The following is a 17,570-nucleotide window of genomic DNA, read 5'->3' on the forward strand; positions in this document are numbered from 1 at the left end:
TTCTTTTCCAGGTGGTATTTCCTGTCTTTTCCTTTTGACTCTGTCCAGTTTTTATTTGTTTTTTAAAGCTAGATTGCTTATTTTGTGTTTTAATTTCGACCCGAATAATATTTTATATTTGCAGTCAGTAGTAGTACTGTGTCCTTTGTCCAGATGTAATATTCATTGCGGGTGAGTGTACATTGTTCTGGTTGTTCTAATTGTTTATGTTGAGTTGTTATGTGTGTGATTTATTAGTGCATATGCATATAGTTGTTTCACGCCTAGTACGTCAAATTTCGCAATTGTGTAGTTGGTACCAGATTGTAGTTTTTTTTAATGGTTTTGATTATTACTTTTAGAGTAATTTCAAATTTTTTATAGCATACCTTACAGTACCTCCCTAATATTCATATGTCTATGGTACCTCCCCATTTTAATATTCCTTAGTATATATTTTTAATTTCACTCAAACACAATATATTTCTGATGTTTTTGATAAAAACCAAAATACTTGCAGAATTTAATAATAATGTTTTTAAAGTTGATTTATATTAAATTTAATATACAATATTATTTGTATATATATATACAAATATTTATACTATTATATACTTCAATACTAGTAATCCCACGAACCGACAGAGTTATATGACAGATGTTAGCTGTTGTTGCCAGATGAGTTGTTATTTAGGGTGGGGAAATGTAGGTTCGATTCTCGGATGTTTATATAGATCACTTCACATTATACATTATTATTATGGACTACTTTTGACCCTTCTTTGCGATTCGTATAAATGTACCTATTACGAACAATACTAGGATGGATAGGATGGAACCCCTTTGTTTTTAAAATCGTCGCAGTTCAATGGGTGTGACGAATATTGAATTTGGAGACAGTTGTTGTAGAAAAATACATTTTATACGAAAATGTTCTATTACACCTCACAGGAAAAATCATAGATTTGTTATCTTTGACATAATGCCCAGCTCAGGAAATGAGCTCAATAATATCTGTATTGGATTGATGCGATCAAAGAAGCAATAAATGATACGTGAAAGCAAATTTTATTTGAAGGACTGCAACTAGGAAACAAGAAGATAATTAAGGAATATAATATTATTAGCGAAAACACGTGGAAAATCGCGGGTTATTATAATTGTACGATTGATAATAATTATTGCATGTTAGCTAAAAAGCGCTGATACTTGAAATAACTTTAAACAAAATAAATACAAATTTAAAATAATTTTGAGGTAAAAAATATTATATAATAGGTAGGAACTTTATCGCTTGCCTGAATTATTTCACAATCAGTTTCAATTTTTAATTGACACTTAAATTCAAACCTAATACGAATTCATTGAACTATAGTTACCCATACAGACAACAGACAGACCTGCAACCGAAACTAGTATTTTTGATTATGTAATTATGATGATGCACGGCGAAAACTTACTCGTTAGAAACGGGATTGCAGGCCCTAACGAATGAATTGATAGGTTTCCTGATAAACTTATGAACGTATTATCACGATGTCGGAACGCGTGTTCATAAAAATCCTAATATTTCCGCATTTCGTCATTTTATATTATCAAGATAAATACAGGTGTATGAACACGTGTTCCGATATGTTATGAATTTACTAAAAGTTTATCATGAAACGGCCTGCAATCCCGTTTTAACCGGATTACCAATAATTAGAAGAGATGTTTAAATATATGTTTTTCTTTTATATATTGACGATATTATTAATAAATTAACAAAAACACAATTCATTTATAAACAAGTTCTGCTGTGTATTGTATTAAGACTGTGTATTTTTCTCCGAGTAGTAAGGAGAATTAGATTCATGACATTTATTTGATATCCCCTATTTCTAACAGAGAATTTCTATCCAATCACCATTATTACCCTGGGTTTTTTTTCAAATTATATACGATATTTCATTTAATAAAAAAAAGATTAAATCTGACCGTTGGAGTATTTATATCTGTGATTTAATTACTGGTTTTATAGCGGGACTTTTCCAATGGCCTGTTTGTTTCGATGGCCAGATCGGTCCAGACCCGATTCTATAAATACGTCTACCGGTCTGCGACTTAAATGTTAAACGGTCCATTGTTCCCGACTATCGGGACAAAAATAAACTCATTCAGATGCTTTGTGTCCTTAAATAACAAACGATCGGGTTTTGGGGACATTCATTAATTTTTGTTTATTCCGAGTTTGGAAAAATACGGCTTCTTCGAATCGTCTCAACTAATTCGAATATTGTCGAGAACGACTCGTATCAGGACGGCACCTAAACGTGTGTATGTGATGAAGTTATATCAATTTAAGATATTTTATAATAATTTCAGCGCCTTATTTAGTATTTGTATGATGTTACTACTGCACAAGAGTTCTAACTGCCCGAATTCCGTGGGACTATGTGGAATGTGAGGCTGAAGATAGTGGAAGGTGAAGGAGATAGGGAAGATTTTGGCTATTCAGATGTTCAAATATCATCATGATTAAATGTGTTGTTTTACTCTAGCTCCTATATAAATACCCTAAATTATTCTTTTCTGGGTGAAAGCCAAATTTGTAAAAAAAAGTGAAAACCTTCACTTATAGTGAAATTCGTAATTTCACTCCGAACTAGAGTTAAAAGCCTCCCTTAGTGTCTAGGTCTGTATATGTGTACAGGCGGTGTTGCTTCAATGTGTTGGTGATGCGCACATTTTCAACTTCTTTTTAAAGCAATTTTATTAGCTGATGCAATTACCTTCCACCGGACATCCGGTACTTTTCTTTACTTACTGTTAACTTTTACATGTTACCCGTTAAAAGCTGTTAAAATTGAACGGTAACGATTTGAAGCTTCGGTATTTGAGGGGAATCGTTTTAGAAGCTCACATGTATGACGAAGATTTCATGGATTTCTCCGACAAAGCAAACATCCGAGAGGCGTAAAATCATTTGGATTTGGATTTCACTCCATGTTGCCTTCCAGGAAAAGGGCTCAAAGCAATCCACTTCTGTGTTCATTATATCAGTTATCAGTACCAATACCAAATCAAATAGATAATATATTATTAAATCTCTCTATATGACTTGTTGGAATTGCTGCCTGGCAACAAGCCCACCTTTTAGCAATTGTGCAATAAAATTTATGTGAAAAAAGTGTTAACACATAAAAAAAATTATCAGTGACCGACCTAAACTAGATTTTCAGCCGAAACTGAATTTCGGCCAAAATTTTTATTTTATTAAGTTTTTAAAAACATTCTTTATTTATAATTTGGGAAATCTATTGTTCATTAATGTTAGTGTTAAATAAAATACTCGACGAAAAGACATCAATTTAACGAGGAAATTGGTTTTCTTGAACGCTTTTTGGTTCGTTGTCGTGTAACAGTTCTTCAGTGAACGCTATGGGTAGGTACTTTAACTTTATGAATTACAAATATACGAATCTTCTTAGAACTACTAACTATGGTGAACAAATCAGTCTAAACTAAAATAACAGCTTTATATAACAGCTTCTTTCAAAATAATAAATCGAAATCCCTGCCGAAACTCTTTATTAGTTTTATTTAATTTTAAAAAAATATTTATTTATTTTGCCTTTCGATTGTGAATGCTGAACTCTCAGCGATACATAGAATCTTTCACTCTGGAAAATATAAGGTGCGTACAAACAATATACTGCAATGTCACCTACTGCAATTGTCATGAAGGCTTCTACATGTTCTTTTAAAAAAGAATCAGCCTTCTTAATAAAAATGTCCGTTTTCTGTTCAATACCTGCTTGATGCCAAACACCCTCCCTCCCACTCTCAGGCCCGACCAGGAATAACTCCAGACCCAGACTCGCGGTAAGTGCCCGCTAATGCATTTTGCCGCTCGTGGATGCATTTTTCATTGGCAACCTAGTTGCCGAGCGCACCAAGAATCTGAAGCGATTCACACCAACGTCATTTGTTCATACTAATGCCAAAATGCGTAATACATACACCGTGGAAATTTCTGGAAAACAGTTAAATTATCGTAACGAAAACTGGGCTCAAAATTTACAATTTTCCTATCATAAACATTTTACATTATAACACAAATACAATTATATTTGGGAAGCGGGTTTGTGTACCGCCGCCCCGGGAACCAGATTCCTACCCAACCCTCAAACTTTTACCTTCCCAGAACTTCCTCTTTTCTCTCCTTTCCTTTAAAAGACCCTCCGCACAGCATCCCCAAAGATGAATTAGGGAAATTATTTTCCTAATGGCCTCATGTTTTAATGTAAAAAAACAATAACATACTCATGCACTAAGCAACTTGAATACTAAAAACATCTGTACACGTTCTATTGATTAGGTGTTCGCGGAACATAACATCATGAATTGATGTTAACACCCATTTCATCAACAAAATTGAACTTCTTATAGATTTGAAGATATAAACGGTTTAGTTTGGCGTTTACATTTTTTAAATCGAATATAATAATAATAATATAATCAATACTCAATTTCATGTTTGGGTGTTTGTTGAGTTTTATATACATAACCCCGTCGTCCTGATTTCTTATCCCATGTCCGCGAGATCCTTGAGAAGTCAAATCAACAAGGATGTGATTTACGACCGCAGCCTTCAAGTCTCAAGGAACCGAACATTATGTAAGTTCGTCCTTCCTCGAACCAGATTGAATCTTCAATCCCAAGTCCCAAGCCACCAAACAGAGCTAGAATCTACAATATTCACAATAAATATAGCAGTATTTTCCCTCGCTGATATAAGTTTTATTTTGACATACTTTTCATTTTGAGCCAGAAAATGAAATGTTCATGAAATCCTTTACATATTACTGCCTCTTCTTCTTATTCGACCGCCCCCTCAGTTTTAATTAAGTTTATAAGTAAAATCCGTCATAAGTGTAGGTATAACAATATTATAACGACACTTTTACTATCTCTGTTAATATTTTTTATATGATTATTAATTTTACATGGGAGACCCTGAGGTTTCCAGCAAGGCCCATTGTCTTAGCTCCGGACCTATTGTCCTTATGTTTACAGAAGTTTGGAAGACAGGACAACGTGCAGAGACATTATAAAAGAGATAGATGGACAGTGTCTTACCCCTACCATTGCAAGCAGCCGCATTGTCCGCGTGTGGGCACGCACGGGCAGGACATAAGGACAATAGTCGGTCGCTCCAGCGCATTTTCCTGCCGAGAATGTCGCATAAATGGTACCCGAAAGAGATTACTAAATTGATAACCATTTATAGTGAACACGACTGAAAATTGTATTTTTCTTAAACTCGCTCATAACGCGTGTTATTGTGTTTCCATTTTCGCAGCGTTCCGCGTTTGAACTACAGCTACGGTCGAATTGTTGTAATGTCCCATTGTCCTGTCCTACGCGATCGAGGCTTTTCACGGAGCTGGAACACGACAATATTGTATTTGCTTCTGAATTTTCCTCGTGTGAACTCGGCGTAAATGTCTCAAGGCCTATGTTTTCTTTCGGAATTCTCTGTGGACTATACAGGGTGTCCCGGAGTAAAATGCGCTAACTTCGGGGGGGGGGGGGGGTGATTATACATGATAGTTCAAATGAAAAAGATAAATAACTTATATTAAATTTTTTTTTTTTATAGTGAATACCTCACAAGAGTCCCAACTGCTCCCGTCTGGAGCCAGTGAGACTATGGCATCCCCAATTGGGGGATGTTGTGAGGCTGAAGGTAAGTGGGGAAGGGAAAGAGGAAGGTGGGGAAGTACCTGGCTATTCAGATCTAGTCACTAAACACGGCTAAAGCCATTTGGAGCAACGTTTCAATTCTGAATGGTGGTCTTACACCAGGGCGATACTGGTAGTATCTTCCACTCTGGAACGTGCCGCAAATATACTATATATTATTTTAATTAATTAATTGTGAAATAACACAAATTAATCAAATAAAATTTATTTGCGCACGCCGGGTTCGAACCCGCGACCTTCGGAATGGCAGTCCAATGCGTTACCACTGGACTATGCCGGCCGTCAAATCTAACGTTTTAAAGTAGTTTTAAAGTAGTAGGCAATAAAAGTTGAATTATTTTTATTGGAAAATAAATATTCTTCTATGGAAAATATTTTTGTATGGGAAAATAAACATTGGAATTTCGAAAAAAGTTAATCTTTTTTACTTCTACCATCATGTAGAATCACCTCCCGCGCAACTCCCGTGTGTATTTTAAAGGAGAGGAGGGGTGAGGCTAGGACTTGACGTGGCCAATAATATAGCCCTTGGGGCTTTTACATTGGGTACCAAAGATATTAGAAGAACGAGATGTGCTATGAGCAGTTCGTACTGTGTGGAATTGTTTTGCCGAGTGTCGCCGGTTTTGTTCACCAATACTACTGCACACCTTCGCTTACGCTAAGGTAGCCGCACTAATACATAGAACAGATTTCTGTGCGTACACGTCCCGATACCGTTCAAAGTACCCTAATTAGGTAGTACTCCGCCTACGGTCCGGCGGACAACATAGCATATCTCGTTCTTCTAATATCTTTGTTGGGTACATATATGGTTACATTTTTACACAAGAGTTAGTAATAAAATAAATAAAAATGGTTTCTCATGGTTTACAATTGGATAAATTCTAAAAAATAATAATCTTTACAAAATAATTTTTCTAACTATGTCGTTATCATTGGTGTGTTTGAATTTGGAATTTTAATTGGTGAATTTGCTACATTTGTTTATGAATAACGACAACGTGTCGAGTAGGTACTCTTAAAGTAACTAGACTTAGAAGTTTACAACAGTCGACCTCCTACTTTACAATAAAAAAGCATAGGCACCCTTCGTCGATTCTTAAGTGTATGTATTTTTAAGGTATTTGACTTTATTCGTTCCTAGGGAATATTCAAGTTAAATTGTTAAAACTTTTGCTGAATTCTTTCGCCCATATTGTATTGCAAAAATGGAAAACACAAATTGTTCCAATTTGTTGTGATTTGGAATTACGTGAATAATTATTATCATTTATCTTTCTCTGTTTTCAGTCACTAAAATTAATTTCGGAACAATAAATAATAGCATAGAATACTTTGATTTAGAAGTTGTCTTCGTGTTCAGCTTTGATCCCGGCTGTCGTCTGTCTGACTGTCTGTTCACTAATTTATGAAAATGGCAAAAAAACTGGACGACTCTTTTTTACGTCCCGTTTTAATTCCCCTCATTCTTCCTATAAACAAGTCAATTATTTTGATGAATAGGCCATTCTTAAACGACAAGACTGTTAATTAATGTACCTAAGTGGTAAATAAATAATTATTTTTCTTTTGTTTTAATTGCTTTCGACATAAAATATTTGTTTAAATACTCCAGAAAACTTTGATGTAAAAATAACGATTAATTTAATTTATCTATACAAGAGTGTCTGTGTTTACATCATGTAGAACCAGTACTATACAAGAGTGGCTGTTATAAAATATAGTACTGTCTTGCATTTAATTAATCTATCCAAGAGTGGCTGTGTTTACATCATGTAGAACCAATACTATGCAAGAATGGCTGTGTTTATAATAATATAAAATATAGTACTGTCTTGCATTTACTTTATCTATCCAAGAGTGGCTGTGTTTACATCGTGTAGAACCAATAATATAGAATATGGTATTGTCTTGCATTTAATTTATCTATACAAGAGTGGCTGTGTTTTCATCATGTAGAGCCAATAATATAGTATTTATTACTGTCTTAATTTAATTTATTTATACAAGAGTGGCTGTGTTTACATCATGTTGAACCATTGATGTATAATATTAGTCTATGTGTAGAATCAATAATATAGAATATGGTACTGTCTAGCATTTTAGCTCTCGATTATTTAATTTCCTTTTATATTACCCAGTCATCTTCTTACTAACCTAATGTCTTAAAATTAACTGATTTTATTCTTCTTTTACACAATACATACTTTATTAATTATTCTCCATCAATACTTATCTAAATTTAACATTTCCTAAATCTGTCAATAACATGGCGATTGAATATTTTTACTATTAAATATTTAATCGCCATCTTATTGACAGATTTAGGAAATGTTAAATATTAATATTCAATATTATAAATATTTTTACTAATAATATAAATATTTTTAGTAATATAAAGGATACAATTAAAATATATGGTAAATTGATTATGGGAACTACTAATACTGTTCTCTTTTTTTATAAATGTAAAAAATATATTTCAATTAAAACCGTACTGAAAAGCACAAACCAAAATGGATTAAATAAAACCTCTTCTTGTAAAAGCAACTTACCTAATTTACCTGTGAAATGCTGAATAATTTCCCTCTAATGAGTGCGTTACTCTTTCGGTATTCGAACAGATCGCCTACAAACATCATATCGTGTACCTGAGTTACTCTTATTTCAACCTTTGATGTAATCTCTATGTTTTCATTACCAATTTTGCAAAAGAAAGCAATCAAAACTACCAAAAAATGCTTTTATGGCTTATTTAATCAAATAAAACATGTTATTTGTTTTTTATTCTCTTGTCGTAATTGAACGTAGTTATGCAGAAAGCAGCCAGCCACAAAAACTCAAACTGAGATGAATGCATTTTTGTCTAAGGATTGAATAATCAAATCTACACACGACCTAGATGTCTGGCTGTTTTCTCTAGAATACATATTAGTGAATGCAAGCTCTGCAATAAACTGTCTGGCCTTGCTATGTGAAATATGCCTTCTGCAGAAAACAGCCAGAGCTACCAAAACACTAAATATATGTAATTACAAGCGTCGCGAACATTTTCTGCCGGAAATTCAATTGGAACTTTAAATGTTGGGTCCTTAAAAACAAAGCTAGAGAGATGCTGATGATGCTAATCATAATAAATCATCGGGATGTGTTTGATGTCATTTCTTATATGGAATATGGACATGTATTGTATCAGCCCGTGGCCCCTAAACTAAACGAATCGCCAATTATTTCTAATTGCCCATGGAGATTTTTTTAAAGCAGGCGTTGAAAATTGATCAAACCTAACGATAGATATTTAAGAAAAAAAGTTGGCGCACCCGATCTTGAATCTAGATGATCATTTTAAATTTTCAATTATTACTCTATACTGGTACTGAAATGACCCAAGGTTGGAAGAGACACGTTCGTAACTTGACAGACATTTTGTCCGAGCGATATTAACGTTCACATAACCTGTAGTACACAGAGGTATGTTTATGAACTATCGTGTTATCTTTCTAAATCTTACCCGTGTATACTGATTACAGACATCTCAAGAGTCAAGAGGGTGATTTGCCGTGTCAGACTTATTAGTTTCCAGTACCTACATATTTTATTTATTTATTTAACGCCCAGAGGCTTTTACATGGTTGGTAGTATAATTTTAATTTGACAGATACTTTGAAAGATAAAAAATAAGAATAAAATTACATTTGATAAAAGCTATGCAACAAGTCATACAAACACAAGAAACAAAAACAGAAAATTACAGCTATTTGTAGGTTTACATGATGTGTTTAAGAGTATTGTTGAAATAAATGTTTTAAGTGATCCACAAAACTTGCCAAGTTGGTATTGAATATTATGTTAACATCACCCAAGTAATGATTTCCCATGGTGTGAAGTCGTTGTATCGGAGAGTGGGCAATGTAGTTACGCTTATGTGTGCTGCTGTAGAATATTGTATTTTGTCGTGTTGTTACTGTGGGTGTATGTATGTTTATAAGTTGCAGGAGTTCACAACAGTCGAATTTAGAGTTAAGTATTTTGAATAAGAACGTTAAATCGTTTATTTTATCTTCTAATGTATGTACTTTTAGAGTATTTAATAAGAAATTGTATTTTAAGACTTCGACAGGGATATTTAATTTAAAATTTATAAAACGTAGAATTTTTTTTTTGTATTCTAATAATTTTTTATTATTGTAATGCTGTGTTTGTTCTTATGTATATAGCGCTTTATGGGAACGTGCTTCTCGACTCAAAGAAGCTGGAACAGATTTATCGGAGCCAAAAAAAAATAACGTTATCAAGGAGTAGAATCAAATAAATGGAGTGTTTTTTAATGACCGTTCACTTTGCAAAGGCAAATCCTCTGAAAAAGGGACACGTGATGGCGTCTTCGCTTCTCTTTGAGAAACAACACAAGAGTATTAACGGGACAGGCCCTTGTAAGGGCAGAATACCTAACTATAATCAGTAAGTACTAGTAATAGTGATAGGTTGTGCGGTATGCGGTATGCAGTGCGTGGGTGTACGTGTACACTGTACAGTGTAGTTGCGTGTAGTGATGGAGTGAAGGCGCTGTAAGAAAACGCACACGTTCCAGGTTTCAGTGTGTAACGGTCTTGCCTTAGAAGTATTTATCTAGTTTTTACCTCGATCGCTAATAGATAGACTGTTGTTATTCGACTAGTTAGACTCGATTGGGATGTCAAATATAGATGTCACACAAGCCAGAACACAACACAGAACTAGCTTCCAGCCGGTAAAACAATATTATCGATACATGAGTTATTTAATATAAAACGATTTTCTTTCGAGACCTTCATTTTTTATTAATATAAAAATATTCTTATCGTAAGCCGAAAATCTGTCTCATATAATTTATACAGTTTTTTTGTGAAATTTATAGTTTAACAATTTGGGAGGCGGTACCGCCGCCCGGGGAGTCATTTATTGGATAACCAACACCTCTGCCTTAGGTCACCCCAAGTGGTTCGCTACGTTTGGTGATTTAGCAGGGGTGCCCGGGTTCATCGAGTGAGGTGTGTTCAGCGTGCGCCTGCCCAATAGCTGCGTAGCATGCCAGATCGGGAGAGGCTGGTTTGGGGCGACCCTTTGAATTCTCCAACTGGTCTCTCGACCCATCACCTTCTGCGAGGAATAGATCATTCATCCGTTTCTCCTGGACACACTGATCCGTAGATTCCTACCTATCTCTCATTCCTTTTTTCCTTCCCAGAACTTCCTCGCCTACATTTCCTTAAAAAGATCCTCCACACAGCATCCCCAAAGATGACAAGCCTTGAGGGAAATTATTTTCCTTAGGGCCTCTTGTGTGATGTTAGTATTAAAACAAATAAATTGACTGTAGAAAAAATATTCAAGACACAATAATACATTTTTTCTGTATTCTTCAAATTAGAAAAAAATAGATGGGAACATGGGGCGAAGCTTGCTAGTAAAACGTATAGGTATCTAATATGACTCATAAAATAACTCTTCAAAATACAACCTCTCGTGAAAACCCCTTGGATTGTGATCACATTTTCATGTTTAATGTATTTTATTTTTGTATTTCCTGCTAAGAATTCTTCACTCTTCGTGACATGTTCATTTTATTTATCTTTTATTCATTCGATGGCCTTGTCTCTACTCGAGGTATTTTATTTTATTTTACAGAAAACTTACACACGGATACTTTTATCTTCAAAAATTTGGGTTAAGTTTTCTATGCAATAAAATGTACTTCTCTGTTTATTAATAAATAACTCAAGTTGAGACAAGGGCATATAAGCAGATACGTTAATTTACAAGATGTCCAGAAACCAGTGGTTTAATCGGGAAACCGGTGAATCTTCATCTCCCAACAAAGAATTTTTTTCGTTGTCTTCTCTTCGAAGCATTTTAAAAGGCAATAAACAGCTAATAGTAGCTAACCAACCCCGTAGCTAATGCAGTTTCAACTTCGGACTTGATTTACTCGCTCAAATCAAAAAAAGCTTACCACAAAATCGACTCCAAATATTCCTAGTTTTCGCTTGTGCCACTAGTTTCTGGACAATATGTATATTTTTAATATAACACCGCACAAGAGCCCTCTGCCGAAGCATGTATAATTATGACACCATTGGTTGTTAAGCAGATGTTAGTAACTACTCGTAGAAGGAAGGTACAGATATGCAGAAACACGTTTATGATTTTTTATTTACATTTCGCCGGGTTTTCTGACTCTGGACCAACATCCAAAGCTCTATCACGAAGCTCGAACTCATCACACTCGGATGGTTAAGCACGAGGAAGGCTTTCTCTTGAAATAATAAGTATTGCTTTCGAGCTTTATTATTTTTTATTCCGTTATCACGCTTGATAAGAAGGCTTTTATTAATAATTGCATACGTATGATAAAACGACCTCACTTGAAAAATCACAGGAATGTAATTATATGCCTTGGTCAGGTGGTTACTAAATAATTATAAGTAATCAACAGTATCTGCCGGTGGGTAGGTATGTAGTTTATAGGACTACGTGAAAGTCAATCAAACACACAATCATATTGTTGATATTAACATCAATATTGATTGACCCTCTTAATAACCCTCCCGGAGGCAAATTAGTTTGATTGTTCTTTTCTTTTGGTACCGAATGAATTATTTTAGCTGACAGCTAAGCAAATTGCGAATTTAATGTATACTTGGTTTATGTGCGTATTTTATGACTAGCTCTGTGATTTAATCTCCTTCGTAACTTAGTGGTCTGTGGATTTGATTTTGAGTCGGAATGCTCCGGGTCCGATTCTGGCAACTTTTGAAGTTTGTTAGCAGATACATATTAACAACATTTTATATATAGCATGGTACATTTAAAATAATTTCAAATGGTGTTCAAGTGTACATGTATGTATTTGTTTTTGAATATATGTTTAGACGTATGCAATTTTTTTCATATATCTAACAGGAAAAATGTATAAAATACAAAAAAAAAATATTAAATTAAAAATACCCAGTTATATTGGTTTAAAAATACAGCTACATCGGTTAAAGGTTCTACAAATCTTTTTTTATTTATTTATTTAAAAAAAAAAAATTGATATTATGCCTGGTCGGACTTTTACATGGATTTTAAAAACGGAATATACATAGTGAGCTATCGAAAATTATACACAATTTTTTTAAAGCATGATATAACATTAAACTGATAAAAATATGTAGCACATATCCTACGAAAAGTGTCAAGACTTCTGACTTGCTTTACGGTTTTCGGTAGTTTATTATAAAGTTTTGTCCTTTATAAAACACACTGTTTTGTGTGTATTATGATGACCATGGTAAATTAATATTTCGATCAGTAATATATTCAACAATTACGATCAATTTGTTAATTTAACAGTGTAGTATAAATATAAATAACGATTTAAGTATTATATAACAAACAAGTATAAATGAACAGTTACTTCAATTGATTCATATATTAGTAGGTTCATAATGCATAATTAGATTTTTTAAATTTATTTATTTAATAATTTTGACCAAAACAATGCCGTAATGAAAAGGGTTAAAAAGACCATGTCATTATTGCGTTCTTACGTCCATGTAATTATATACATCCAATGCAATTCGTGATCGGTGATTGCAATCTTACGTAATTAATACTCAATAACATTATTTTTCTTTTCAGGTGAGTACCTCCCTCGTCACAATTCACAAGTCACCAGTCACCAGTCTGCCTACTTAGGGGCATCACATCGGCTATCGACAGTTGACATTTTGCAGTGGTAAGTCATAAAAAACTTAAGGCCCCGTAGTGAAAGATCAAAGATGCTTTGAAAGGGAGATATGTAAATACGAATGTTAGAGGGAGCGCGCTAATATTAAAAAAACGTTAATAATTAACCGAAAATGGTGAAAATATTTAATAAAACACGACTCGTTTGAAATAGAGCAAAAAGCTCTTCTACAGAAGCAACAAAACTGCTTATCAACTCTTACAGTCTCACGTCTCGATTACTGCAACGGCATTTTTGCCAGCCTTCCAAAATATCAAATTGACAAACTTCAATCAGTGTTTAATGCAGCAGCACGGCTCATAACCGGGGTTTCTAAATATTCGCACATTTCGGAACACCTTCGTAACCTTCACTGGCTCAAGTGCACTGAAAGAATCCAGAACTAATTGTGCTGGATGGTGTTTAAATCCATAGATCAGCAACATCATCAGCTGTAGGCAGACTGATGGAACCTAAGCGCAAGCCAAATACTAAGTTTGTTTGGTGATCGCGCTTTCGGAGCATCTGGGCCTAAGGCTTGGAATAAACTTCCTCAGGAACTAAGAACAATTCCAACAGATTTCATGTCTAAAAACTTAAAACTTACCTTAAATTAAATATACCATTCCTGAGAGAAAGCCCAATTATATCTAATTTTCCAATTATGTCCTAAATCCTGTATCTACATTTCACTAATAAACAATTAGTTAATGTTAATTTAGTGTTAATCTCAAGTGACCTACCAGATAAGTATTGTACTTTATATTATCTCCTAGTGTACTGTATATTAGTAATAAGTAATAACATAGATCATTGTGTGAAAAAAATACCAGATTTTATTTTATTCAAAAAAAAAGTCAAATTTATATTTAAAAAAAATTAATATCACCTTTCAAATGTTATAACTTCAATTCATGTTACAACCAAAATTAACGTCACAATCCTCTTTTAAGTTTATATTTATTGTACTGTATTTATGTTAATTACCGATATAAACATGAAATAATTGTAAAATAACTCCTACGCTAGAGCTAGCACTCTTCATTGGAGTAGAAATTAAAAAAAAAATGTTTTCACTATTACCTATTATTACCTAATTTTATGTACAATGTAACAATGTTATAAGTTAAACAATAAAAAATAAAAAAAAAAATAAAAATTGTAGAAATGTATTTTATATTTGTACAGCGCGCTTGAGGTGATTTTGCACAAAAACGGCGCTATACAAATCATCCAAATATTATTATTATTATTAACAAAACGTGTTTTTAATAATTTTCGGAGCTTTGCGATTTTCTTTCTATCGGTGGAATTTATCTAATAACAAATGTATAGATATTATCTTCATAAATAACTTTTTTTTTGGAACATAAAAACTTAAAGAGTTAGAGAGAAAGTTGCGGTAGAAATTGGATATTCGGGGGGTTAATTAGACGATGTTAACGCATTGGATTGTATAACACCTCCGTTTTCATAATGATGTTCCTATAGCCATATACGATGACATTATGAGCATTAACTATCGAAACAAATCACACTTCCCTTTGTAAATTTTCAATAAACAGCATGAGTGAGTCGATTGAATAATGCAGTTATGATATAGTGCAGGTAAGTAGAAAGAAAACATAAAATAGCAATTCTTTTTTTCCAAGAAATGGAGAGTGCAGTGCTTTTTTAGACAAGTTGATATTTCCTATTTTATTCAATTCATTTAGATAACTTTTTAAGGTTATACGCATCAATGTAAAACATAAACAAAAAAACAGAACTTTTCACAGACTTGACACAGAAAATAAAAAAAAGATAACGGTCTCAACTGGAGATAGAAACCAGGACCTCTGTCTTACCTGAATAATACTCTAACCCAGGGCTTCCCAAACTTTTTTCAACTGTGACGCCCTTGGGAAGTTGCCATATTTTTGCGACGCCCCCCCCCCCCCCCCAGTGACTAAAAATCTAAGCCCCCCGCCGCTCATTTGTACCAAGCGTAGTATTGAACCCCCCCCCCTGAACGGGTCACGTAGTATGGGTACGTTACCTAATAACAATTTGTCAGAAAAACTCCAAATAGTATCTAAATTTTTTATTAGAAAATAAAGAACACAACATAAAAACAAAAATGAAAGCAAACAAAAAAGATAAAAAAGCAATTTTTTTCTTTGGTATTCATGAGAAGGATGTGCTTGCTTTTCTGAGCATAGTTTCTCAAAACGAGGTTGAAGTTTCGAAATCGCCACTCTCGTCTCTGCCTCTAAATTTATTTTTGATCTGTACTTATTCTTAATTACTGCAACTGCAGAGAAACCTGTCTCACACAAGTATGATGTCGCAAACGGTAATAACCCTTAACGCTGCAGTGCTGATGGAACGATATTCTCGCTATAAAGATTGCCTCACGACGCCCCTGGGATGATCCCGCGGCGCCCCGGGGCGTCGCGACTCACAGTTAGGGAAGCCCTGCTCTAACCAATGCGCCATTAATTGAGACCTATTTATTTTCCGTCATTTTATCGACCTCATATTTCAATATAATAATTAGCAATATCATCCACAATTAATTAGTCTTTTTTTTGGCTGCTTTTCAATTTCTATAGTTATTCAAGTAAAGTAACAAAAAAGAGGATTAATTGAGGATAATATTCATAATTTTCAAATTGAAAGTGAAATCGACAAAAATAATCAGGTCTCTATTAATTAATTGTTGGCCGGGTAAGACTGGGGTCCCGAGTTCGAACCCCAGTTGCGACCGTTATGTACCTTTTTATTTTCTATGTCTTGTTCTGTTTCATGTTTAGATTTATTAATATGTTCTTCTCCAATGATTACTTATTTAAGTCTTCCCCAGAATTGTAATAATAAGTTATTTCAAAGACACGCAATAGGTTGAAATCTGGTTCAGCTATTGTCATTTAATTAAGGGCATTAGGCCACTGTAAGTCAACCCAATTGGAAATAATCACCACGTTATTATACGGGCTCGATTTCCTGAATTTCGTCGTCAGTACTCTATACTAATACCCTCATCTTGCATCAATACGCTCAAAAGCTCCCGGCGTCTTTTTGTAGGCAATGCGATGACTGAAGAGATTTTAAAAACGTTGTTTTATTTAATAGGCGATTTTAACTTGTTCTTTTAAGTACCGATTTTCGTACAGTTTGATGGGTATAATTATATGGAAATGTTTCAGGATTTCTCGTTTTTTTATTATTTAAAATGAAATAATATGTTATTTTTTTAATGATAACCTAATGTATAAGAGACAAGGTTATGTGTGTATAGCACAAAGGATAACTTATTATTTTAAGCAATAATTATTAGCCTTAAACACCTATATATTTCATGATGTATTCATCTTACTTTATGTGATGATCTCTTAATTTTTAGAATTGTTCAAAATATTGATCATTGTAAAACTCTTCAAGATAATATCAACAAATTGTTAATTTGATGCCATGAAAACACTTACTTAAATATCTTAAAGTGTCAGATTTTTTCGAATAAAAAATCCAGTGATATTTAGTTACAACATTGATAACAATACTCTTGAGACATTACACAGATTAAAGTCTTGAGCAGCACTTTTCAATCAAATCTTTCTTTTGTTAACCACAACGGAAATCTATAACAAGGGCTTACAAATATTATGATTTATATCTAGGTTAACTAGAAATTCAACAATATTAAGTGTATTAAACTGTTATATTTTGCCTTTGTTAGAAGTCAATTTAAGTACAATCCTCCCGTCTGGAACCCACATTACAATATTGACGTATAGGCTATTGAAAGAATACAAAATAAATTCTTACTTTTTCTAACTTTTAAAACGGGTATAAAATTCTAAATGATAGTCAAGAATTGCTTGCGTTGATAAGCTTTCGGATTTCACTACGTAATTACTAAAAGTCGGGATTTATTAAAGTGCAGAAATTTTGGTACTAACTACCATATTTATTCCCCATTACCCAGAATACTATTGAGGGAAATATTATACCGAGTCAGTGGACATCTTTAATTTATCACTTAACAAATACAAAAGATTGTTACTGAGATAGTTTAGTTATGTATAGTAAATATGTATTGTGTTAATGT

The 17,570-nt window shown here is 33.6% G+C and overlaps 1 protein-coding gene across 1 annotated transcript in view; it reads left to right on the forward strand.

The window, feature by feature from the left end:
* LOC149420727 (rho guanine nucleotide exchange factor 10-like protein) overlaps positions 1 to 17,570 on the forward strand; it is a 430,013-nt gene that overhangs the window by 206,482 nt on the left and 205,961 nt on the right. The window lies entirely within an intron of this gene.

This window comes from Hesperophylax consimilis, chromosome 10 (assembly GCF_061612785.1).
Source record: "Hesperophylax consimilis isolate HC1 chromosome 10, BYU_Hcon_1.0, whole genome shotgun sequence".
Lineage (NCBI taxonomy): Eukaryota > Metazoa > Arthropoda > Insecta > Trichoptera > Limnephilidae > Hesperophylax > Hesperophylax consimilis.